This window comes from Haliaeetus albicilla, chromosome 2 (assembly GCF_947461875.1).
Source record: "Haliaeetus albicilla chromosome 2, bHalAlb1.1, whole genome shotgun sequence".
NCBI lineage: Eukaryota > Metazoa > Chordata > Aves > Accipitriformes > Accipitridae > Haliaeetus > Haliaeetus albicilla.
Window position 1 is genome coordinate 10,558,050 of NC_091484.1, and position 25,289 is coordinate 10,583,338.

At 41.5% G+C, this 25,289-nt stretch overlaps 1 protein-coding gene across 2 annotated transcripts in view; it reads left to right on the forward strand.

Annotated features, from left to right (window-relative positions):
• Positions 1 to 25,289, forward strand: part of PREX1 (phosphatidylinositol-3,4,5-trisphosphate dependent Rac exchange factor 1) — a 173,343-nt gene that overhangs the window by 44,981 nt on the left and 103,073 nt on the right. The gene's annotated exons all lie outside the window — the stretch shown is intronic.

The window sequence follows — 25,289 nt, forward strand, 5'->3', positions numbered from 1 at the left end:
CAGGGATATTGTAGAACCAGTGATTTTAAGAGCACCTGCTTTATACAAATAAGCTGTAAATCTCTCTGAGAGGCTTATAATTTCTGGTGTACGTTGTGTAGAGGGTTTGGGTGTTTTGCAAAAAAAAAAGTCACTTCCCTGTCCATGCAGCCAGTTCAGAACCAATCTGTCAATCCTGAAAGATGGTTTACAAGAGCCAACTGTAAGTGCATGTCCTACAAAAACTATCAAAAACATGACATGATAGAATACAGCATGTGGAAAGAATAACTTGTGAGATATTCAGCCAGTCACAGAACTGTCTCTGAACACGCTTAGATAGGACAAGAGGTTCTACGATAAAATTGTCTGGTGAGTCTAAGCATTTAAAACATCCTTGCATGACTCGCTGCTATTACCTGGCACAAACCTTCCCATGGTTAATGGTCACCATAATGAGCCTTTGGACAGCAGAGTATGTCTTTTAACCATTTATTCTATGGCTTACTTGATAGAGGCTAGCCTACACTAGCATATATGAATGAATCTTTTAAAATCTGTTAAAATGAAGTATTTTTGAAGGAAAACAGTTGGAAAATCTTGTTCCCCCATTGCTACTTTTTTGCTGACTTTGAAGGGTGTCAGTGACTGGTGTGATGACTCAAAAGGAAGTGACACACAGGAGAGGCTTTTTTTTATAAACTGTGCTCTTAGTTCTTGAATGCCAGGTGAGAGTCAGCAAAGAAGGTTCCCCTTAAGGGAAGCAGTATTGCCCTGCACATTTTAGGCAGATAGCTTCTATTGCCTTGCAATTCAGCCATATTGGCTTCTATTGCTATGTAGTTCAGTCATATCATTTTTATCTCCATGAGCTTTGCTTTCCAGCCTGAGGATACTACAATGGAAAAATAATAATGCAAGTTAGACTTAATTGTTCTTGGTGAGTGGAATGGTAAGGAGAAAGGATTTAAGTATATTTGTCAGTGTCTTTTAAATGTTTCTGTGGTATATACCTCAGTGGTATATCATAAGGTGTATGCTGATTACTTTAATCTTTTGCTGATCGAAGAGCTCAACTTCCACATTGTGAGTAGGCAGCTTTCTAGTACCTGCTTTCATACGGAGTACTTAAGCAACTCCATGAAAAATTGATGGCAGCTGTCCTGAATAGAAGGTACTTCATGTGCAAGACAGCTCCATTAATAGGAGATGTATATTTTTGTGTCCATTCGTGAAGTTGAGAGTAGCTCTGTGTTGTCATTGATTTGGTTCCCTTATGTTATCCTGGAAACCCATTTTTTTGATCCACCCCCACCCCTAACTAAAATCTGATGCTTTATCCATTGCTAGGATGTGAGTTTTTTATTCTTCCTTCTTGGATCCTTTTTTCATGTTCCCTTACTGGGTTTCTTTTATGCCAGGGTGCCAGAAGAAATTAAAACTAGGGGGACTTCTATTTATACCTACTCCAAAATCTGTATCTTAAACCAGTCCCTTAAGAACAGAAGTAACTGAAAACAAAAACTACTAACTGGAGACTGGAATGGCTCTGTCATGGGAATGGCTGGACTCTAATTCTAGTCCTGCTGCTTGTTTTTTGTTTGACTTTGTAATCCTCGCAGAGGCCTACATTTCATTACAAGCTTGCTTCCATTTTTAATTGTCTAGCCTATATAGCTAGTGCACAGTTTTCACAGGTGGTAACTGCCATGGCTTGTGTTCAAGTCAGTATAAATTTTGCCGTAAGTCTCGTGTCTCTTCTGCTCTGTTCGTGTTTGTCTGTTGATCATAATTTAAGGGTAGCTCTGCACAAGGATATTTCTCGTCACAATGGTTTCACTGAAGGGTTTAGCTTATTCATATCCTGTTTCTCTAATGACTCTCAGCTTACCATCTAGTGTAGTTCCTACAGCTTTGATGTAGTTTAAAAGCATATATCCGAGTATGTGTTCTTTTATATTTATATATACAAAATGGGTCAAATGTGGAAAAACAAGATGGTAATGCACTAAATGGAAACCTGTTCATGGAAATCTATTACTCTTTAGAAAAGAAAACATGTAAAAATCCCAATGGGGACCGTGTCATAGATGCCATGGGTAAAGGAAACAGAATAACAGAGACTTAGTCAGAGTTAAGGCTCTCTTAGGGGTGAACTTTTCATCTCAGTGACATCCCTAGTGCCCCATGGACTTGATAGGATTTTACCTATATTTCACACATGAAAGATCTACTCCCCCGAAATTGGATGTCAAGTACATGGAGAAGAGGTGCTCTGGTGGGTACTAAACATTATGATGTGATTGTAATCTCTGGAAATTATTAGAAACTAGGAGAGTATGCTGGTGGAATGAGCAATTTGTACTTGCTCTCTTATACTACTTTGTTAAGCAACTGCTGCTTGCCACTGTAAGAGATAGAATGGATAGGCTTTGTCTCAATCTATATAATATTTATGTTGTCACAGTGAGGTTGCAGACAAATTATGCTGTTTCCATTTTACGAATGAGGAAATACAAGTGAAGAAGTTGAAGTGATTTACTGCAGGTTGTAGGTGGCTTATTCAAGGTTATAAGTGGCAACGTTTTACTGGTGGGATTTAAATTCAGTCATTGCTGGTTTGTTGTTCTGTGTTTAGATTTAACAACACTGAATAGATTGTGACTAGAGAACAATAAAAATTAACCCTTCACACTGAAAGACAATGACTTTTTCATCAATGCAAACATATTTTTCTCTAAACAATCCTGTGTATTCTGGCAGGGGGTGAAGCAATTCTCTTCTGTTGGGCTAGTCATGTTGATTTAAGAAGCTGAAGTCTCTAGAAACAATACACAAGAAAGACAAAGGGTAACAATAAGCTGGACTCTCAAGAGAGAAGCAAATGAAAAAAAACTCTATATTGATACTTCCTCTGAAATTCTTTACCCAAACAAAAGTCTTGGACAACTGAGGAGAGGGAGAGTGTAGAGAGGGTTAGAGGAACTGAAGACGTATATGTGTGTGTGTACTTGTTAATACAAAAAACCATAAGGCTTAGTATAAGCCATAGGTATTTTGGTTTTATAAAATCAAAATCCTTTTTGACCAGTTGTAAGTTGCGTTGGTGGCCTGACAAGCAAGCCAAGTCCCATGGTGTCTTACCAACAGGGAGTTCCCATGTTAAATGTCTTTATGAGAAAGAGGTAGGTGGTGAGTGCTTAGCATGAAATTTGGAGATCCAAATGCAGAGAACACAGTGGCACCAAGACCAAGGGAACAGATCCTGCCAGATCTTAAACCCAAGAGCATATCTTGGAGTAATGTGGACCAAAAGACATAGAGCAGTCAAGTGTGTCTGATGTCTTTAAAGAGACCTCCATGAACTGACCACATGGAGCCAGCATGGGTTGTGTTCCCTGTCCTCATGAGGCCTGGGAAGAGACCGTCCCATCTGGAGACCAACTATCTTCTGATACAGAGGGGATGCTTTTGCTTTCCTCTTGCCACTATACTAGAACAAAACGTGCTATCGCATACTGTAAACCCCAAAGCAAGCATATTATAACTGGATTATCAAAGAGCGAGATAAGAAACAATGGAGCAAAGAAATCTTCGCAAGATATGTGAGTATGTTCCTGGGCAGTGCTCGTATTGCCACCATAACTTTTTTTTATCATGTCAAAGACAGCATTTAATTCTGGCTTAGGTCAAAATTAATAATTTCTGGGACAACATTTAGGCACATTCTAAATTTTAAGCAGAGGTTCTCTGAAGTCACTCCACTGAGACACAGACTAGTTCGCACTCCAGTGCTGTCTTATGCCAGGGCAGTATATGAAACTTTGTAAGGAAAAGTTGGCCTTCTGTTCACCTCCCTCACTTCTTTACAGGTCTGCCTTTCTCCTTCACCCATATTCTCTATTGTTCCTTCTGCTGTTTCTGGAAAAGGCTGAAGGAAAGAAGTTTGAATTCTGGGAAGGAAATTGTCACTTGTGCTGTACCTCCTTTTAACAAGCCCTTTTGGGTAATAGCGATTTCAATGTGAAACATGTATATAGGTATCATGAAGCTATTTTGATGAGAACAGTGGGCTTCAGTATCTGTAACATGTCTTTGCCCATGCCTAGCTGTACTATGACTTTTTTTTTTACTTTGTTATTCAGTTTCTGATCAAAGTTCCTCTCATAATTACCTGAAAAGACTTAGTTGCTACCTATTTTAATATGATCGATGTTCTGTTTTACAGAGGGGGGGTTGAAATTTTCTTACATTTTGCATAGACTTTGCTTGAACCACACCATCCCTGCCTTGCAAATTAATGGTGATTTATTAAGCTTTTGTAGGAAAGATGACAAAACCAAGAAGCACTTAAAACAGATTTTCCTATAATAACCCTGTGGTTATTTTGTGGCTTCAGCATTCAGATCTCAAAAATTAATTCTTTGAATTAAATGGAAATGATTATTAAATAAAATACTTAGAAAATAAAAAATGTCAGCATCTTCTATGATGGAAGAAAGGCATTTCCTAGAAACTGCTCTACTTTGGGGAAAAAGGCTTAATATTATTTGTTATAGTAGTAAAGTTATGTTATTTAATTAAAAGCAGTGGATTTTGAAGGGAATGCTAGGACAATGGGAAGGTTTTGTAAGTATGGGACTATAATTAATTGTCTAGATTCTGAACAGTCATTGCCATTAGCTTCCTGCCTCCCCTATAAAATGCCAGCAGCACTATAATGCACAGAAGGACCTTGGATCAGGGCCATGGGTTACACCTCAGAAGATTTCTGGCATCCCTGCATGCATGGTTCGTTCCTTTAAGAGTTCTGCCCTAAAGATAAAGTTTGGTTTGTGACAGTTCTTCTGTAATTAGAAGCATTGCTGGCAGCTCCAGGGCAAGGAGTAAGATAAAGATGAGGTACCAGCCTGCCTCTACATTCAGTAATTGACAAGGCATCAGGAGTGATATGATGAAAGCTATGTAAATTAGCACTATGATAATGAGCCAGAAATCCCATCAGTAGGAAAGGACCTGTCACCTGTAAGGCTGAGGTCAACACTTCTTAACTCTGTAGAATTATGCCTGATCAATCAGCATGTGCATTTGAAACAGATTGTTCTTTTATTACATAGTGCCAAGGAAGGAAGAGCAATGAATTAAGTGAGAGTCAATACAGAGAGTATAGAGTAATTCATGTTGTCTGTGCTGTCTCACTCTATGCATCTGTATTTATAATTACCCTTAATATGTCCTTCCATCTGACCAGTGCAGCTTTTCGAACTAACAAATGGTTGCATCTTTGCATGCCAAAATGGCATTTCAGACTTGTATTTTTATGCTACAGGCATTCAGATGCAGCAGAGTTAGGAGAACACCAAGCCCTTTGTCAGAACAGGGAGAGAAAGTAAGCCAGAAGGGGAAGGAGAGGGAAGAGAAGCTGGAAGACTCTTCCTCTTAAGAATGTCTTAGGATCTCTCTAATGTGTACATCATAGGCTGAGCCTTGTTTTTGTGTTATTGGAGAGAAATCCGCATGTAGGAAGTGGTACACTGCCCTCGTAATCTGTTTGTAGTGCTGAAGGGCTCAAGCTGCATGGCTGAGATACAGTACTGGCATGCTGAGGAATTCGTAGATTCTTTCTTTGAAAGCGAGTGCTCGCTTCTGATCAATATGATGGGTGACTGTGGTGGGTTGACCCTGGCTGGATGCCAGGTGCCCACCAAAGCCCCTCTGTCACTCCCCTCCTCAGCTGGACAGGGGAGAAATAATACAATGAAAGGCTTGTGGATTGAGATAAGGACAGGGAGATCACTCAGCAATTACTGTCACAGGCAAAACAGACTTGACTTGGGGAAAAGTAATTTAACTTACTACCAATCAAATTAGAGTAGGGTAATAAGAAATAAAACCAAATCTTAAAAACACCTTCCCCCCACCCCTCCCTTCTTCCTGGGCTCAACTCCACTACCAATTTTCTCTACCTCCTCCCTGGCAGCAGCACAGGAGGACGGGGAATGGGGGTTGCCATCAGTTGCTGCTGCTCCTTCCTCCTCAGGGGCAAGACTCCTCACACTCTTCCCCTGCTCCAGCGTGGGGTCCCTCCCACGGGAGGCAGTCCTCCATGAACCTCTCCGGCGTGGGTCCTTCCCATGGGCTGCAGTTCTTCGTTAACTGCTCCAGTGTGGGTCCCTTCCCCGGGCTGCAGTCCTTCAGGCACAGACTGCTCCAGCGTGGGTCCCCCGCGGGGTCACAAGTCCTGCCAGAAAACCTGCTCCAGCAGGGGCTTCCCACAGGGTCACAACCTCCTTCGGGCATCCCCCTGCTCCGGTGTGGAGTCCTCCGCAGGCTGCAGGTGGATATCTGCTCCCCTGTGGACCTCTGTGGGCTGCAGGGGGACAGCCTGCCTCGCCATGGTCTTCCCCATGGGCTGCAGGGGAATCTGTGCTCCGGTGCCTAGAACATCTCCTCCCCCTCCTTCTTCACTGACCTTGGTGTCTGCAGAGTTGTTTTTCTCACATATTCTCACTCCTGTCTCCACTGCTGTTCCACCACTGTTTTGGGGTTGGGTTTTTTTTGCCCTTCTTAAATCTGTTATCCCAGAGGCACTACCACTGTTGCTGATGGGCTCAGCCTTGGCCAGCAGCAGGTCTGTCTTGGAGCTGGCTAGCATTGGCTCTGTTGGACATGGGGGAAGCTTCTAGCAGCTGCTCACAGAAGCCACCGCTGTAGCCCCCCGCTACCAAAACCTTGCTACGCAAACCAAATACATTGACGTCTCCTTATCTTAGGAAGTTCTTCCATTCTGGTGGAGTTACACAGAAGTAACAGCATGTTCTTCTTGTCACCCAGTTTTCTTGTTTGTAGCTCACACAAACTTGTGGGATAGATACTCACTGAAGATCCCCCGGTGAACCAGTCCACCTGCACTGACCTTTGAAACTATATGGTCATGCATAGCTTTACGGTAGTCTTTAATAAATAAAGAGGATCTATAAAGTTTCTATATCTAGCAAGCATTAATAAAATGCTTTGCTTTTACTGTTTGCTGCTTCAGTTGCTAGAAGTCATAACACAAGAAATGGCATCTAGACTTTTGTGGGTAATCACATCTTACCTTATGTTGCTTTCCAGAGCAGTAAGTGAAGCCAAGAAATGTTTGGACTCCTAGCTGGAGAGAGCCGGGGGTCATTGGAAAAGCATTAGAGTAGGCAGCAGCCATTTCCCATTGAGGTGTCTTGCATGGCCTTGAGGACTGTGTTACTGGGTGGGGAAGGGGAAGTCAAAAGAAAAAAATGCAGCCACCTTGCCAGGTATATATAAAGGGATTGCAATGCTGACTTTTTACAGGTTCCACTCAAATCTAGGGGCACTTATAGCATGACAGACTGTATTTTCTATCAAAACTGAAAAGATAGCAAGCATCAGAATCAAATCTTACACAGGCACCTAGCTATAATGGTGATGTGTTTTCAGTTGTGAGGCTTTTTCAGTAGAGCATGCAGGCATGTGCATTGCCCTGAAGGAGGTTTTAGTTTTTTTGGAGAGGAATTAAAGAATAAGTAAAATAAATATAAAGACTTCTTGTGACACCCTATGCTTATTACTTCCTGATGTGATTTCTCGGTGTTTTTGCATGGGTGTTTTGTATCACCTACTTTCTGTCTTTAGTGGGTGGCTGACAGCAAGAGCAAGCCACTGGTCTTTGGCATGGCTGATTTTATGTTGTCAGGAATGTTGGTGTAAGAGCTGTATATTGGTTTTACAACATTCAGTTAAGTGCTCTGAAGATTTTTTTTTTTTTCCAGTTATTTCTTGTTTTGCTTCCCTCCTGCTTCCTATCTGGGAGACTAGAAGGGAATATTTTCCCTCTGGCTGAGCTTTCCTCCCAAGACATCCAGCAGAAGTTACACCTTGGCCACACCAAGGCCATAACTTTGCCTGGCTCACAGCCATTGCTGGGCAAACACAAAGCTGCACCAGTGCAAACCTTTTGCAGTGACAAAAATTCCTATCTGCACTGGCTTCCCTAACAAAACCAGAGTAGCCTGCTCCAGTGCCAACTGAAACTTGCAGCAGTTTGTCCTGTGTACATTAGGGTACAGCAAGAAGGATGACTTGGGTCTGACTACTGATGGTCATGACCAAAACCAGTCCCTCAGTGTAGGTGAGACCTGAGTTACGTCTCCAGTTCTTTCCTGTGCTTAAATGTGGAAAGCAGGAAGCATGCATCAGGAGTTGTTGATGCTCTGCCCACTGCTTTGTGCTCCAGCTTAACAGATCCAAACTAAGACATGTCCCAAAGTCGAGAATCCTAGTGTACTGGTTGGAAAAAAACAACAGGGAAAATGAAGCAGATGGCACTGTATAAAATAAAATGGGGAAGTTTATTAAATATAGGGAAGGTCCTTAGATTGCTGAGAGGCAGATACCATGTTTTGTTTGTAGCTTCATCACTGCTGAACTGCCTGTTACTTGTTTTAGTTTAAGGACAAGCAGGCTGCCCTTTTAACAGGAAAAAAGCCACAGTGTTGAAATGAAAGCAGCTCTCTGTACTTGAGTGGATGGATGGAGAAGGCTTGACACTGACACCACATGTCTTTGCTTTTGAAAATTTTCAAGAAAAACCTTGTGCCCTCCCCCTCCCTGAATATCAAGCCATGCTTGTTACTTTACATGTATTTGCCACTCAATTAACACTTCTGCTCATGCACACACCAGCAGGGTGTTAGCCACAGGATGTTACACTGAAACCCTTAAGTCTCTGTTATTTACTTTATAGTCCGAAAGTGTACACAATAATAGATTAGAGTAGCAAGTTCTCCTGTCACTTTGGGCTTGATGCATGCAGCATGGTCAACTGTCCTGCTATACTGGGCTATACTAGGCTTCAAAGGCACGATGTAAATCTAAACTGCAGTTTAGACTGAGCATTGCAGCCCCATCCTCACTGTCTCCCCAGTTTAACTCGAATAGCTTAGTATGTTCTAGTGGAAGATACTAGCACGAAGAGAGCTGTGGGTGCAGTAGCTTAAACAGCTCTAATTTGTGTCTAACTTGCTTATGTCTATTAGCGGTAATGCTCAGGTGAGTGGGCGATGAGGCAGTTCAGAAGCTGAGGTGGCTGTAAGGGAATTACTTGATTTTTGTGTGGTTAGTGTTTGGCTGTTTGAGTTGCTTCAGCCAGCTGCAATCAGGCTGCAATTGCCTAATTGTATAAGCAGCAATGTTGTTACAAGGCAGAAGATAAGAATGTGCAGACAGGGACTGGGTGCAAAGGGGGTTTTGGTTGGTGTAATTGCCTGTGGAATCACACCCTTTTTTCCATCTTGTATTGCTTGTTTAATACCTAGGCTGGAGAAAACCACAGGACAGCTTTCAGCGTCAATAGGTTGAAACAGGAAGGTGGACTCATTCCAGGTCAGAGAAGAGTCATTCCCCAGAGTACAAAGAGCAGGCAACACTGCTTGGGCTGTTAGCAGAGAAGGAAGAGTTGCAGTCCCACTTTTACTCCTGTCTCTGCTTTATTCACCATCTCTAGTGCACTTAAACACAGTTCCTTAACTTGGTACATGACTCAAATTAGAAAAAACCCCACAACGTTTCAATAAAGGAGCTTGTATTGAGGTGATTGTTGATGGAGCATCCAGAATTCTTTTCTTGGGATCTTCACTGTACAAGAAGGCTGAAACAAACTCTCTAGAAAAGATGTTGCCTCTATAAGCTTTCAGGGTAATTTTTATAAACACTTATTCCTAAAAAACTTTTATATCTATTGTATTTTCTATGGGAATGACCAACACTTTAAAGCTCAGACACCTAAATGCAATTTTGTATGTGCGTTTTGCCTTTAAGTTGGCTTATGCTGTTGTGCTTAGATATGCAGATTGGATGTGTTTTTTCTCTGAACAGTCAGCTATTTAGGCAGAGTAACTGTGTGAAAGTACATCCACAAATGCAGCCTATTTACAATCGAGGACCTCACACTTTATTTTGTATAAGTAAAATTGGTTACTGTTTTAAAACAAAACTGAGTTAAAACAGGCATTTATTTAATTGGCACAACTTGAAAGTCCAGCTTTATTTACGTAGGGAATTCTGAGCATCTGAATAGATGCACCACAAGTCATTGGCAATCTGAGACTGTTGCTTTTATTAAATTCTGGGGTATTTTTCCACTCTAAATATTTTATTACAAATAAAAGCCCTGCTATGTGTGAGCACTCAGTAACTGGCAATCAGTTGGGTTTACAGATGCGGTTAGGACCCTTGCAAAGGCTAAATTCAATCCAGTGTGTAAACGTGGTGGATGAAGTGTTAAATAAGCTATTTGCTTTGGCCCAGCATGGACCTGGGCTTTGGCAGCATATTTAGAGGTTTGTTCTTCGGACTGGTAGAGATGGGTCATTGGAGGAAGTAGTGCCAGCAGTGTCTGAGGTGACTGACGATGGACTTGGATGGGGAGCTGCTGCATTGACAGATAGGATGAATGGCAGGAGTATCAGCTCCAAAGGGAACTCCTTGTGTGAATTTCTTGGCTAGGCAGTAGGTGCTACTATTCAGCCTCTAATGAAAAGGCAGCTGAGGGGAAAATATTTGAGAAGAGAAAATGGCAGCCTGAATGAATGGACTGCTAAATGCACCAGTCAGTGCACTGGCACGTAGGCGGTTTGGTCAATGTCCTTTTCTTAGCAGGGACAATTCCTACAGCTGGAAGGAGGTAGTGGGCAAAGCTATATCTACGCCTAGCTCCAGGTCTACAGGTATGAAGTACCTGCATTAAAAATAGTTGTTCCAATTTTCAGGGGACTGCCCTGGTCATAGAGGCCGAAGCTGCTTTAATCATTCATTTTGCAATGCAAGTGAGAAACCCGTGGCGTTATTGAGTAAAGGGCAGGTTGCAGAAACATAAGTTGGATTGATGTGCTTCACATCTCCCAGAAATGTAACTCGGTTGACTTCAGATGAAGGGAACTCAGTTTTTAGCTGCTTTTCATTTAAAACCATCAGAACACTTTGAACAAACTGTTTTGATCACAAAGCCACTTCCAGTGAAATTAAAGTTTTAGTAATTCCTTTTAGGTTTTTCCATCTATTCGCACCTCTGTAAAGAAAGAGCAAATGGATACCAAAGCTACATTTTTAGTTTTGCTCTAGAATATACATAAATTAGAAACAACTGCTGCACTTTCAACACAGCCCATCTAACACAGCACAAAACATTTGGCCCATCAGTTCTAAATAGCTCTAAATGAAGATGACCTTTTAATATAGCCTATAATTAAGAGAGCCTTGTCCATCCTCATACATACCCAGGCAGTACTAGGACGTCCTCGCAAACATTCAAAACGAGTCAGAGGCCATGGGAATGCTGGGGAGGGCAGTCTGCTTGCTGGAGCCATTCAGTTCAGGGTCTGCTAGCAAGCTTCACTCCCTCTCAACTTCCCCTTTATGTTTAAAATATAATGGTCTAATTCTTTGCTCTGATTCAGAGGAAGCTGGGGTTTAAGACTGTGTGTGATATGATTGTGTTCTGCAAGAACATGTGTGCAGAGAAGAAATGCCACAATGAGAGGGAGCTTTTCTTTAGTCTGTCACAACAAAATAAATGTACATGAAGGGGAACTATGAAACTCAGCTCTTTGGCTGGCTTGGGGCAGTAGGGCAGGCGATATTTTTAGACTGTGCTCTTGTCTAGCTCTTTGACCTGGCAAAATGGCATAATTTTCCACTTGTCTGAGAAAGAATGGGACAGGTTACTGTTGAGTATTGGACACAGTGAATAATTTAGGTCTGGCTAGGCACCCCAAACTGGTGCTTTTTTGAATAGCCCAAATATTTTAAGCCTATAAAACTGGGCAGGAACCCTGACATGAATAAGCACTCTGAGGATGTTTCTGAGGTGCTCTGTGGACAGAGATCGGCTCCAGACCACTCTGTAATGGGCTTGTGCCTCTCTGTAGAGGTTAGGGGTGTAGTGCTATTTGGGAAAGAGATGAAAAAAAAGCAAGGCCCATAAATGACATTGTTTGCCTTCAGGGAGATTTCTGGTTTGGTTAAAGTTTTGGCATCATATTTCATAATTAATTGAGGATTTTCTCCTGTCTGTTTGTCCAGTCAGCCTTTGGTTACTACTTTATTGCATTACAGGAAAGATGGCTGGAAAACACTGTGTGCCATTGCCATGACCAGCTGCATTCAGATGGTGACACTTTAAAACAGTGCAGATGTTGTTAGATTGGGCTCAGTTAGGAAAACTAGCTCAGATCAACTATTGTACTTTCAGCATGCAGCTCTTCATCAGCTAAACTGTTTGCTCCTGCTCAGGGCTAGCGATGAAAAATGTGTGTGTGAGGTTAATTTTTCTAATTCCTCTTTGAAACTAACATGTGAAAGATGCTCTTTCTTTTTTTCCTCTTTTTTGTGTGTAAATAATTGCAAATACATCAAGGCAAACTTTGCAAGGTGCAGCTGTGTGTAACCCATCTTTCTCTGCATGCAAGCATAACCGGCGGTTGTGTGTAAGCACTGACTGAGGGTAAAAGCACATGCAAAGCGGCAGCTCTGAAGCTGTGTTCTTTTCTTTCTGTAGCAGGAAGTATAAATGCAATGTGTTTCTTTCAAAAAAACAAAAACCAAAAAAAACCCCCAACTCTAAAGTAACAGCTTTTTTGACTAGGTAGATTTAGTCAGATGTTGAAATATTTCCTGCCATGTTGCCTGGAAATACCTCTTCTGAGGTAAAATCATGGTGTAGCTGAAACCAGACAAAACTCCCTGTTCGTGGTGTGTTTTTTTTTTTTTTTTTTTTTTTTTTTAAATCCAAGTTGAGTGAAAAAGCCTGAGTGCTTGGGTAGAAAAGGTGCATTAAGTGCTGGGTAGTTTATGCAAACTTATTCCGTGTACTTACTTATAGAGAGGCTGGTGGTCTGATCAGAGACCTTTCATTCATATTTACAGCATTATTCTTTAGTGAATTATGAAATTGTAACACAGACAAATATTTACTATGTAGTCAAAACATAGAAATGGATATGTCTGTAAACAGATACTTTCTTTTCTCAGAAGACATATAGCATGGCCTAACCAGCAGTTTATATAAAGACAATAAATTGGAGACTAAACTTCGCTTTCATTGATTTCAGGGTGGGTGATGTGTCACATCGCCTTGTGGCCTTTGCATGGGGAAGACAAAAGTTCAGATCAGCATCCTTCTTGAGATTCATTTTCCTTTCCGTTTACCTGTAAAAGGTTAATCCTTTAGCTCACAAACAAACATACCCTAACTGCTGGTTTTATGATGTAGGAGAATTCATAGCAGGGAGAGCTTGACATGCTGTTTGCTTCTTGAAAGCAGTCCAAGCTGCACAAGCCACACATTATCTGGTGTGCTCCGGTAGGACAGGGAGAGAACTGATTCCATGAACATCAGCACATCCTGCCTTTAACAGAAAACGCTTGGGGCAGTCAGAGTTCCCTCTTTCTCCGCCCCCCCCCCCCCCCCCCGCCCCCTTCCCCTTCTGGGATTCTACTTCTTTTCACCAAATCACGTCTTTTTCCATGCATTTGAAGTTCTTGGAAACCTTTCACAGGCTACAGAGAAACAGCCGCTCTCCTTAGGCTCCAGTGGTGAGAATCCCAGAATGTCACAGCCTTTTGTGGAGTTTGTACTGCCTCCACGGAAAGCTGCGTTCCCCATTGTCACACCACAGGCACTTAAGCAGATTTCTCCCAGCAGGAAATTTCAAGCTCCAAAGGCCAGGAATGCTAATGCTTGTGTGCTGCACCAGAGCCCCAGTTGCTGGTTATGAAGGAGGAAGAGTTCCATAAGAATTTACAGCCCCAGCCAGGGAGCCTATACAGACACTGCTGCTTGTAAGGAGCCTGAGAGGAGGTGACTGCAGTTGCTGCACAGGCAGATACCAGGATGCTCTCCTAAACTAGAAATAACTTTGGAATTTAAGTCCCTTGACCCATGACTGCACCTGTGTCTAGTATACCTGCATGGAGATTCTCAAATGCAGTTATTACTACTTGCTGCCTAAAACCTGATGGCCAATATGCCTGAAATCAGGACAGTTTCATCTGGATTTCTAGTAGTTGCTGCCAATTCCAATACTAGTTTTCTAGATGAAGCACCTACGGATTTCAGTGCTTCCCATTTTGTCTCAGCTATGAAGACTGATCAATAGGAAACCTGTGAGTGGTGAACAGATCTGATGGAAATACTTCTGAGGACCTCTCTAAGGTGAAATGTCTAGTTTTGAAATTTTGATTGTTTCTTTTGTAGCTCTGAATTTTATCAATTAAGAAGGTACAATTCTGTTCAGTCAGCTTGCCCTCTTGGGTCCTTTTAAACTTAAGACTCAAGAGCAAATATTTATACATTCTACATGCATTTGAGAGTATGATTTGATACACATCCTGATAGAAATCCATCATATGTAAGTCAGTGCATGGAATACTGTTTGTTCAGCTTGTTAGCCACTTATATACACATGAATTGAGATCAGGTAGGCATGTCCTTGAGAAGATACCCATACAAGCAATATCAGTATTTAGATCCAAAGTCTGATGCTAAACTGGCTTATGAAACTGTAAGTACATATCAGCTGCGCATAGACAAAATGCTCCTAGAGAAAAAGGATTCTGGGATTTTGTTACATGTTTGCAATGTAGATCAAGTTTGTGGGTTACCCCAGATCATGGTACTTGGGCCCAGTGTAGATTCAGAACGTAATTTAGAACAAGTGTCAGTGCACCTGATGGCAGTAAGCTAAACTGGTCTAGCTCAGAGATTCAGTCTAAGCTTGAAAATTGTTATCATTCAATATCAGCACATAAACTCAGTTGGAAGACTAAGGGCCAGGTTGTCAGGTGGGTCTATGCACATGCAAATCAGTGAAGTTATGTGGATTTACACCTCTGCACATTTTGGCAGTTCTGTTTGCCTGACTATTCATTTGAAGTAAAATTGTTAACTTTGTGGCTCTGAAATTATCAGCTCATGTGATGGGTTGACCCTGGCTGGATGCCAGGTGCCCACCAAAGCCGTTCTATCACTCCCCCATCCTCAGCTGGACAGGGGAGAGAAAAATATAACAAAAAGCTTGCGGGTCGAGATAAGGACAGGAGAGATCGTTCACTAATTACCCTCACGGGCAAAACAGACTCAATTTGGGAAAATTAACTCAATTTATTACAAATCAACCAGAGTAGGGTAATGTGAAATAAAACGAAATCTCAGAACACCTTCCCTCCACCCCTCCCTTCCTCCCCGGGCACAACTTCACTCCCGGATTTCTCCACCAAGCCCCCCCAGCGGCACAAGGGGGACAGGGATGGGGTTTACGGTCATCACATGTTATTTTCTGCCGCTTCACCTCCTCAGGGCGAGGGCTCATCACACTCTTCCCCTGCTCCAGCGTGGGGTCCCACCCACGGGAGACAGTCCTCCACGAACTTCTCCAACGTGGGCCATTCCCACGGGCTGCAGTTCTTCACGAACTGCTCCAGCATGGGTCCTTTCCACGGTGTGCAGTCCTTCAGGAGCACACTGCTCCAGCGTGGGTCCCCCACGGGGTCACAGCCTCCTTCGGGAACCCCCCTGCTCCGGCGTGGAGTCCTCCCCGGGCTGCAGGTGGAGATCTGCTCCACCATGGACCTCCCTGGACTGCAGGGGGACCGGCTGCCTCACCAGGGTCTTCACCACGGGCTGCAGGGGAATCTCTGCTCCGGCGCCTGGAGCATCTCCTCCCCCTCCTTCTGCACTGACCTTGGTGTCCGCAAGGTTGTTTCTCTTACATGTTCTCACTCCTCTCTCCGGTGGCTGTTTCTCACTCTCCCAACTTTTTTTCCTTCTTAAAAATGTTATCACAGAGGCGTTAACCACTGTCACTGATTGGCTTGGCCTTGGCCGGCAGCGGGTCTGTCTTTGAGCCGGCTGGTATGGGCTCGCTCTCTCTCGAACACAGGGGAAGCTTCCAGCAGCTTCTTACAGAAGCCACCCCTGTACGCCCCACCCCACCCCCCACCCCCCCCCGCTACCAAAACCTTGCCACACAAAACCAATACAGCTCATTACACATATTCAGCTTTTATGTATTCACAATGATCCTTACCTGCTGAGGGGATAACACTGGTTAAGTCCTAGTCTATGTTGCAACTAATGTAAAAAAAAAAATCCGTAGACTTTAATGATACTAGATTTCATTTTAAAGTTTTTTCTGTTTTGTCTATTTACTGTTTAATGTATTAAGAAACCATCACTGGAAAGAGAAGGAGTAGAAAAGGGAGAGATTAATCTTTCTGATATCAAAGTTCTTTAGCTTAGATTGGAACCTTGAAATTGAAGAAATTCCAGTTTTTGCTACAATTACATTCAACATCTGGACTTTACTATTTTTGGGGACCACTTGATGTTTCTAGTCAGTCTGATGCTTCTACCTCCTTCTCGAAAAAGGAGTAGCTGTGTAGAGCCTGAAACCTGATTAAACATTACCTGGTACTGATAGGATCTTAGTATTGGAGGCATCACTTAATCTAGAACTGGTTGCAGTCTGCAGGCTTCTCTCCGTTATGGACATAGTGAATGTAAGTAATATGGGTCAAATCCTGAAGTATCTATATGTTGTTTACTTGGCCCTTACTCCTGAAGCAAACTTCTGTTAAAGTAACATAAACACTAAGCAGACACAGACTTGTCAGGATTTATTCTCTACGTAAAAGAGGAATGAGTTAAAACACACTATTCAAACGAACGATGTCCTGAAAGCATTTTGAAGAGTTCCACAGTGCGGTAGGATGATCAAAATCATCTCATGATTGTAGAACAGGGAGAAAGACATGAAGAGGCCAATAAAAGGGAGAGTATTCCGAAGTCTTGAGAGAATTAGGCATATAACTTTCTTAAGTTCCTTTAAAAATCCAAACAAATACATTTTCTGTTGATACTAAAAATGGGCTGGAGTCGTACAGGGATAGATATTCACAGAGGGGCATTCTTAAGCTGTGGGTCTGCAAAAGAGAAGAGGGTTTTTTAAAAATCTACAATAATGAGAATATTTAAAGTGATTTGAGGGTAGCGTTGGAGAGGAGAGAGAGCAGGAAGAGGAGTCAAGAGAGACAGGGTATGGGAGATACGAAGAAGTTAGTAGAAATGAGTCCTGAAGGATTTCAAAGGTGGAAAAATGTAGCTTTTGTTGGGCCTTGAAATGAATTGGGATCCTCTGACCTGCCTGAGGATGCAAATATTAGTGACTGAGGGGAGGAGGGGATAGCAGAGGGGTCAGGGCAATGGTAGAGAAGAGACAATGGACGCCTCTGCAGCACCAGCCTCTCTTTCACTTCACAGAAAGTTTTTTTGTAATTCAAATGAAAACAAACCCTCCTTAAGAAAGGGATCTCTCTTTGGAGTGAGAAACACTGCCATATATTTCACTCTCACTTCCCTTTGGTTTCACCTTCCTTCATCAGTCAATGCATGAATGAATTTGGTCTGACATTTTTTTGTTGTTGCAGAATTCCAGAGTAAATCAGAACCCTGGAAATACAGATATAGTCCAGGATCTTTTTGGAGCTTTCTTTGTTAATTACTTTTTCTGGGAAGTGTTGCTAGATCAATTCATTCGTGATGAGTCCCAGAATACTACCGTGCTGAGAATGTCTGTGCACGTTAATTTTGCATGTGTTAACTTGCAGTGCCCCCATGTTCGTAGCATCCATGCTGAGAGACACAGTCACTGGTTCACTTTTAGAAATGATTCAGTAACAGTTACTGCCCTGGAACTTTGTATTTGCAGATGCTGTGAAACTGGTACAGGCAGGGAGGGTGGTCTAATCTAAACTTGTCACCCAGGCTCTCTCCTGATGGAAAGAGAAAGGCATTTCTAGAGGGTAGTTCAGCCTTTCTTCTTAAACATCAGTCCTTGAGTGCAGTGACTCATCTTCTGAAGTTGCCTGCCCATTGCTTTCTGTTGTAGAGGGAACCTGTATCACTAACTTAGGGTAGGCTCCAACTTTTAGGTGGGTGCAATTAGATGAGGTGAATCCTAGCCACAGTGATTTGTTGACAGAAGCCATTTTGTGGTGGACCCATGGCAAGGGAGTCAAAGTAAGTAAAAAGCAATTGGAATGTCTGACTCTCTCCAGCACCATTGAAAATCCCAGTGCTATGCAATGGCAGTATTTTGCAACTGTTTTTCATTAACTTTGATGTTATAGACAGTATAACACTTAATGGCAAGGCAGATGTAAGATAAATCAGTCAAGCGTGGTCATAACTGCATGAGCCTTAAAATGCAGGATTGGTTAAGGACAAATCAGTTTGATTTTTGGAAATATCTCAGGCACATAGCTTACATAAGCAGTGGCTATTTCTCTTATGTAGTGTATAAAGAAATAATCATTTATTTATTCAAGCATTTTATTCATACATACACTTACATAATTTTAAACAGCTGAGTTTCTGAATGCTTCCCCATATTTCATTTGGTATTTATCAGGATTCACCATATGTCACACTAAGAAACAGGGAAGAGGTTTCAAATTGCCATGATCAGTGCTTAGTTAATGATTATTAAATTGTAAGCATCAGTGGAGGTTTTGTAATATGTATAGATGTATTTATTGCTTATATATCTATACAATTATAAAAAACCCCTGATAAAAAGATCTTTCCCCTGTGATCCATCTGGATTTTGCAACTGAAGCTGCATTTGTTTTCTGATGGTCTTTGCTGTTTCACCTGAGATGGAGTCTACTTTTTTTGCAAATGGTCATGCAGTCTTCTGTGGGAAGAGATGATTCATGCTGTAACATCCATGCTTTTGTGTGTGTGAAAGGATTGTTATTCTAAATGACAACACTAGAATGAAAAAAAAAAATCTTAAGGAAGTGTGGTTGTGGGGGGTGGAGTTGGGGTATATGAGCAAGAAAGACATTGTCCCCAGGGATATCGGAGTAATAGTTCTGAAGACAGATCTTCATGTTTGCTTGCAAAAATAGTGCAATGAGTATCATAGAGCATAGGTGATCAGTACAAGTAATTCACCTCATTTAATGTCTAACATAGCCTAAGATTATGCAAGGGCTGTAACCTTTGGAAAAGATATGTAATTTTAAAAACTGTACTGTACAGTCTATTTGACCTTCTGCTTAGCAGTAGGCAATGATGCAAGCTTACAGCTCAGCTCAGACTGCCTGAACTCTTTGCAGAGAATGTGTTTGATATTCCGTAATGTACATGACTTCTTTTTTTTTTTTTTTTTCTCAAATCATCTTGGTTAGCTAATAGTTTAGTTCCTCTTCAGAGGATATATAAAAAGATAAATATGTACCAATAAGCTTTGTGAGGCTTTAAAGCCAATTTGATACACAGGAAGCCTGAAATTAGGGCAATAAAAGATATGTCTGATGCTATTTCCTCTTACTAAACACCTCTGCCTACAAGGCAAGTCCCTGTTCAGCTGTTTGCTGATGAATTAATTTGGCTGTAGATCTGAGCTACTTTTTGCAGAGTTGCTCTGTCTCACAGCTGTGGCTCTTTATTGTTTTAAGAGGATCTAGAGAAAAATATTCTTCATAGGTAAAATACTCTGTGCAGGAATTCCAGTATAATGCACTCATCTGATGCTTAAGTTCTTTCTTCCTTTACCAGACACTGATAATTTAAAATATGTTTTTGTAGAAGTCTTAATATAGCAGTCAGTAATTGAGCAATGAGTGAATATGGGATTGCCAGTTTACAGTGTAAGAGGTACAGTAATATACTCTTTAAAAATAGTAGAATTGCTTCAATCTTGCTCCATTTTACATGTGTAATGCTAGTGATGTCAAAGGAGTTGCTTCTGATTTCCAATATTTTAACTGAAATTGCACAACTGAAAAACCTGAATCAGGCCCAGTATTGTACATGTATATGCTGGCTTTTGTCCAGAAAGGTAGGAGATGTTTGAAACCCAATTGTCTGAATTTACACAAGAATGACTTCATCTGTGTTTAAAATCCAGCTGTCTCTAGGATGGAAGTCAGTAGATCTTGGTTAACAGTGCACAGTACCGCACACCACTCTAGGAACAACAGAACTGAAGTAGGTTCACCTCCGATTGAAGTGACTTGATTCCCAATTGGTTGGTAACCCAAAGCTGTGCTAGCATTCAGTGAAAGATCTGCATTCAGGCATTTACAACATGCTTAAAGGGAAATGCTTGAAAGACTTAGTTTTCCATAGAAATGCACACTTAGTTGTTATGAAGAGGGAAAAAAAAATGTTGTGATGGGATTTATTTTGTATAAATAGCCCTGTGCAGTCATTGTTACGTTATTTTGAGATTATTTATTGCATTGTCTTTCAGACTTCAGTGCAGGTGAGAACTGCAGTTCACATGTAGGATGCAGGCTATTTATGTTTCCTGTCGTTTGTGTAAAGCTTTAGCTTATAAACTGCATATCTGATAGAAAGCAAAAGAACACCATCAGGATGACAAGGTTCAAAGCTAACAATTGAGTAACATGAGCAAGGATGCACCTGCTCTTAAAACCTATACTTTAGCAAACATTCATTTTAAATCATCAGACTATTTCAGTAGAGCCGTGTTCCCACAGGACTCTCAAGCCGCTTTGCTAAAGGCAGTGGAGTTTTTTGGTATCTTGCTTGTACTGCAGTGGAGGCAAAGGCTTATCTAACAGCCACATTTAGTGGCAACACTTATTCAACTGCTGGAAAAAAAAAATTACACTTGCAAGTTCTTGTTCAAATCTTTATGACAAGTTTCACTCTGTATTGTCAGAGACAGATTACTGCATAGCCTGTATGCTGTAGTTGAAAGGTGAAGATGCTAGTGATGGTCAAATGATAAAAATCATTGTCCATGCCACCGCTTCATTTTTTCACTGTGAGCATGTTTTCTTGGAATCAAAATGTCTGCACTTGCAAGAAGCTTTAAACAACTTGATTGCACAAGTGTAAAGAAATATGTTTATTTTAACACTGAAAATATTAAGCTTATCTAGATCCCTATGTTGTTCTGAATCAGTCCTGATCACTGATGAGTTTAAAAAAATTGTCTCACTTGTCTCTTAAGAGCAATATGAAATTCCAGTCACCTGTTCAGAAAACGGGTTTCACAGGATTGTGCTTTCAGATACTGCTCCTTCTGGATATGGTAGCCAGTTGCCTCATTGTTTGTCTGTTTCTGTTCTCCCTTTCGTTTCCCTCAGGGTTATGCACAGTTTGCCTGCCTTGCTGTTTAATCAGAAATCTCTTGCTATTTCTGAACATTTGAGGAAGTATCTGCCTTAGACATGAATTTTGAGAAGGGACATGAGCAAACTATCACTGCCTCGTCCCTAGTATTTGCCATATGCTACTTATGCTACATAGAAGGTGGTAAACACTAATTTTCCCTAATGAAGTTAAGGCTACAAGTCAAAGTTCAACAAGGGCCATTTGAAAAGCATTTGAGAGAACTCCCAGTTGCTGCAGCCTGTTTCATGTGAGAACAACTCACAATTAGCAGATTCTGTCCTTAAAATATGCTTTGTGCTTTTGTGGTTCAGAGGTGCAGCAAAGACACTCAAAGCAACAAGGTTTCACTGCAACAGTAGGTTGTAAGGATAGTGAGCTGAAGAACAAAACACCTTTAAAAAATACTTATTTACTGAAATGAACTTTTATACCTAAATTACATTCTAGATTTCTAATGTGTTTGTATTAGTATTTATTGGAAGGAGCTTACCCAACACGACATGGTGCAGAAAGGAAGCATTTCACTTTGCTCATTCTAATTTGTCATAGATTTGCTTGCATCCTGCAAGGCATTTGTACTGTAAGACAAACTATAAACCGTGTTTATGCATGACATGAGGAGCATCAGACATGGCCTGCTGAGTTTGGAAGTGGCAGACCTCTAGGGCAACAAGTCACAGTGCACAAATAAATGTTATGTTGATGCAGCAGCAGAATTTTAAACAAAAACAAATCCTCTGTGGGCTGTTCTCCTAATGATTAGCGCATGTGCATGGAAGATGAGACCTTCACAGACCTTTATCAGGAGAATGAAAATTTATCAGCCTGGTTTCCCATTTTTTCCCTACATTGTGCCATGACCTGTTTTTGTTCTGGACCTATGGGCCCTACCAGTCCTTCTCCCCTGTTCTGTTGTGCAAGCAGTAGTCCACCGTACAGCTTGGCTTGCTCAGAGACCTGTCCCAGTGTGAGCACTGCAGAACACTACAAATGGCAAGAGAGCAAATGCAGCATCTGTGGGCATAAGAAGATGTCATGTTATCTGCCGTTTTCTTATCTCTGTTTTTCATTAAATTTTTAACCTTATATCAGTCCTGACCAGCGTACAACAAGCAGGTAGAAGGGAGCAGAGTCTACTTTTGTTGCCTGTTCATCTCTTTCTAGCTCTTCAATAGTGTCTCACTGATCTGATGTTTGATGTTTCAGTATAGTGTGTATCATAAGCTGCTCTCCTTCCCTGAATAGTTGATAGTTTGTAAGTGTAGGAAACAAACAGCACGCCACAGTAGAAAGTTCTGCTTTTGTTTGCGGCGGAGAGGTGATTGTGATCATCCTGTTGTGTCCTAGGAATGGTTTTCAGAGTCCCTAAGTCTTAGGAGTGTTTTTCAAGAGCTCCCAAGAAAGCTGACCCCTATGCTTCCATATATCCCTGGATGATAGTGAGTTCATTTTTGCAGAGATCAAAAGTGTTGTGGATGAAGAGGGTTATACTGAGGGGTCCCTGAAAGTTCCTTATGGAAAATGTCAAGGACTAGAGCCCTTGAATTAATATATGAGTTGTGTAGAGTGTGAAGAGTTTGGAGCAGCCAGATTAAGCATTTGCCTCAGGAACTTTTTAGGTGGCCAGAACAGCCTTTACCCTTTCAACTACTTCCTCTTTAATAACAATATGTTTTGCAATATAAATAAAATGTGGGCATGGCAAGTTTTGTAATATTCACTACCACCACACTCTCTTTTTTTCATCACCTTTGTCATGTCCTGGCCCAAATACCTCTCCGATTTTCCAGATAAATCAATAGATCTAATAAAAGATCATACCACTACCTATAGCTATGTTTGCTAAAGAGAGTTGCATACTACTTGTGTAATGGGTCTCAGAGTCTGTGTCACCAGGTGAATGAATAGAGGGATGGTGTTGATACGGATATGCTTAGAGCCTAGTAAAACCGGTAGCACAGAAAAATCACTTGAGAAGTTTGGAAAACACTGACCTGAATGTCCAAACATTGCTGGGAAAAGGGCTGCTTTTTCCAAGCTAGAAGTGATTTGGAAGGAAAGTGGTGTTGTCATGTGAACAGGGTATGCAACATTAGCTTTATGAGCTGCTGTTTTAATATCTTGTGTTTATCATGCTTTTCAATTTGAATGACTGTTGCAAGAGATTCTGTTTGCACATGAGAAGGTATGGACAACTGGGGAACAACTAGTTCTGCATCCACTAAGTTGTGATTTTGGCAGGGGGGATTGCATTTTGGAAAGTAGACTACTAAACTTCTAGGACCAAAATCTCTTGTAACTGTCTTGTTTTATTATTAGTGGAGCGACTGCTGTTCATGCACATCAAGACAAATCAGAGGCGATATAGGAGATTCGGCAAACTATCTACGAAGTTGACTGCCTCTTCCCCTCTTGTGTCTTTCATTGTTTCTACTCTCTCCCTGCTTGTATGCCTTTCTAATTTTTTTGTTTGATTTTTCTCTCTCCTTTTCTCCCTTTCTCACACTCACATTAAACGATCTTTTCAGACAAGCGTCATAGAAAAGCTGTTTTTTAGATTAACACAGACTGCTTTTTTATTGACTAGCCTGTAACAGCTAATGTGATTTGCACTTCTGTTTACCAGCTTTCTATTATTAGACCCACCATATTGGGACTAATATGCAGGTAACTATTAGTCACCAGTGGAGCTGCTAATTGTGTAGATTAATTAATCATTCCAAGTAGATTTGTTGTCTCCAAACAGAGATGTGATTAAAGCAAGGAAAAGTCTCTGCCTGGCTTATCTTTTGAGAATGAGTGACTTTAATATGATGTACTACCTCATATAAATCAGATGCCTGATTATTAATGCTCAGATATCACACCCAACACTGAAGTGGGAGGGCAACAGCTATTCCTGTCAATCTTCCTGCCATTAGTCATCATGCTGAACACTTCATCTGAGACAGTTCCCCAACTGTTGCCAAGGAGCTGGGCAGTACACTAACACTGGAGTAGTTCCTGGCCAGATGATTGGCAACGTGGACTGGCTGGTTCTTATAAAATTACTTTCCTACCACTGTCACACATGTCCTGTCCCTTTAATGCAGGAATCTGTTCTTCAAACTTCTCAGTCCACATAACGTGCTCCAAGCTCTCCATATCTAGCTGGAATCTAGCCAGGATCTCCTTTCTGTTTAGCAATACAAGAAAAGCAATGTGGTTATAGTCCTTGAAATTTGTTCAAAAGCAGGTTGAGAATCCAGGGCTGAAAACAAATGTAGGGTCTGTGTGCTTCATTAATCAATCTCTTTTTTTATTGGTGTCTGTCTTGTAAAGTGTTAATGACTGACAAGGGACAGAAAGCCATGGCTAAGCAGAAACAGAGATTTGCCGCTTTTAGTGCTAGAAGTCAGACAGAGGGACATGTTCGCTGTCTTCCAACCAAAATACCAGAGGTGAAGGCATTCCATAAACTCTAAGTTTGGTTCAGTGACATTGCTTCTTATCAGGTTGTAAGCTGCTGCCAATCCCAACAGGCAAAAGGAAAAAAGAAAAAGCTGAGTGTGCATCAGCTGACATGGGCATTGCTCAGGAATAGTTCGACTTCTAAAAGCCTTTTATTTTCAAGCTGTAACAAAGCTGCTTTGTACCATAAATACAAAGAAATGACCTGCTTCCCCTCTCTGTCTCAGGTGGGTAAGAAGTTTCTTTCTTCCTTGTTCACAGCACTCCCCAGGGCTCACTCCTTTGTGTGGGAGGCAAGTTAGAAACCACTAACAAGAACAGAGAGGAAAGCCCTCTACCCTTCTGTTCATGGGTCATGTAGTTTATCACAGCAGATTCTGTCCTTACTGGCTTCTCTTAAGTCTCACCTGTGGGTATTTGCATCTCTCTGCTGATGCCTGTGGAAGGCAAAATTCCCTGCTCTCAGTTCAGAAGTGCCCTTTAACCAATAGTTGCTAAAACAGTGACGACTTGAGGTAGGAATTCCATAGAGTGTGCTTTGCTAAACCCTTCCCACTGAATCAAGTATGTTGTGGGTATGTTCAGTGCAAATGCAAGTAGGTCCTGACTTCCAGTAGTCAGAGTTATGCTT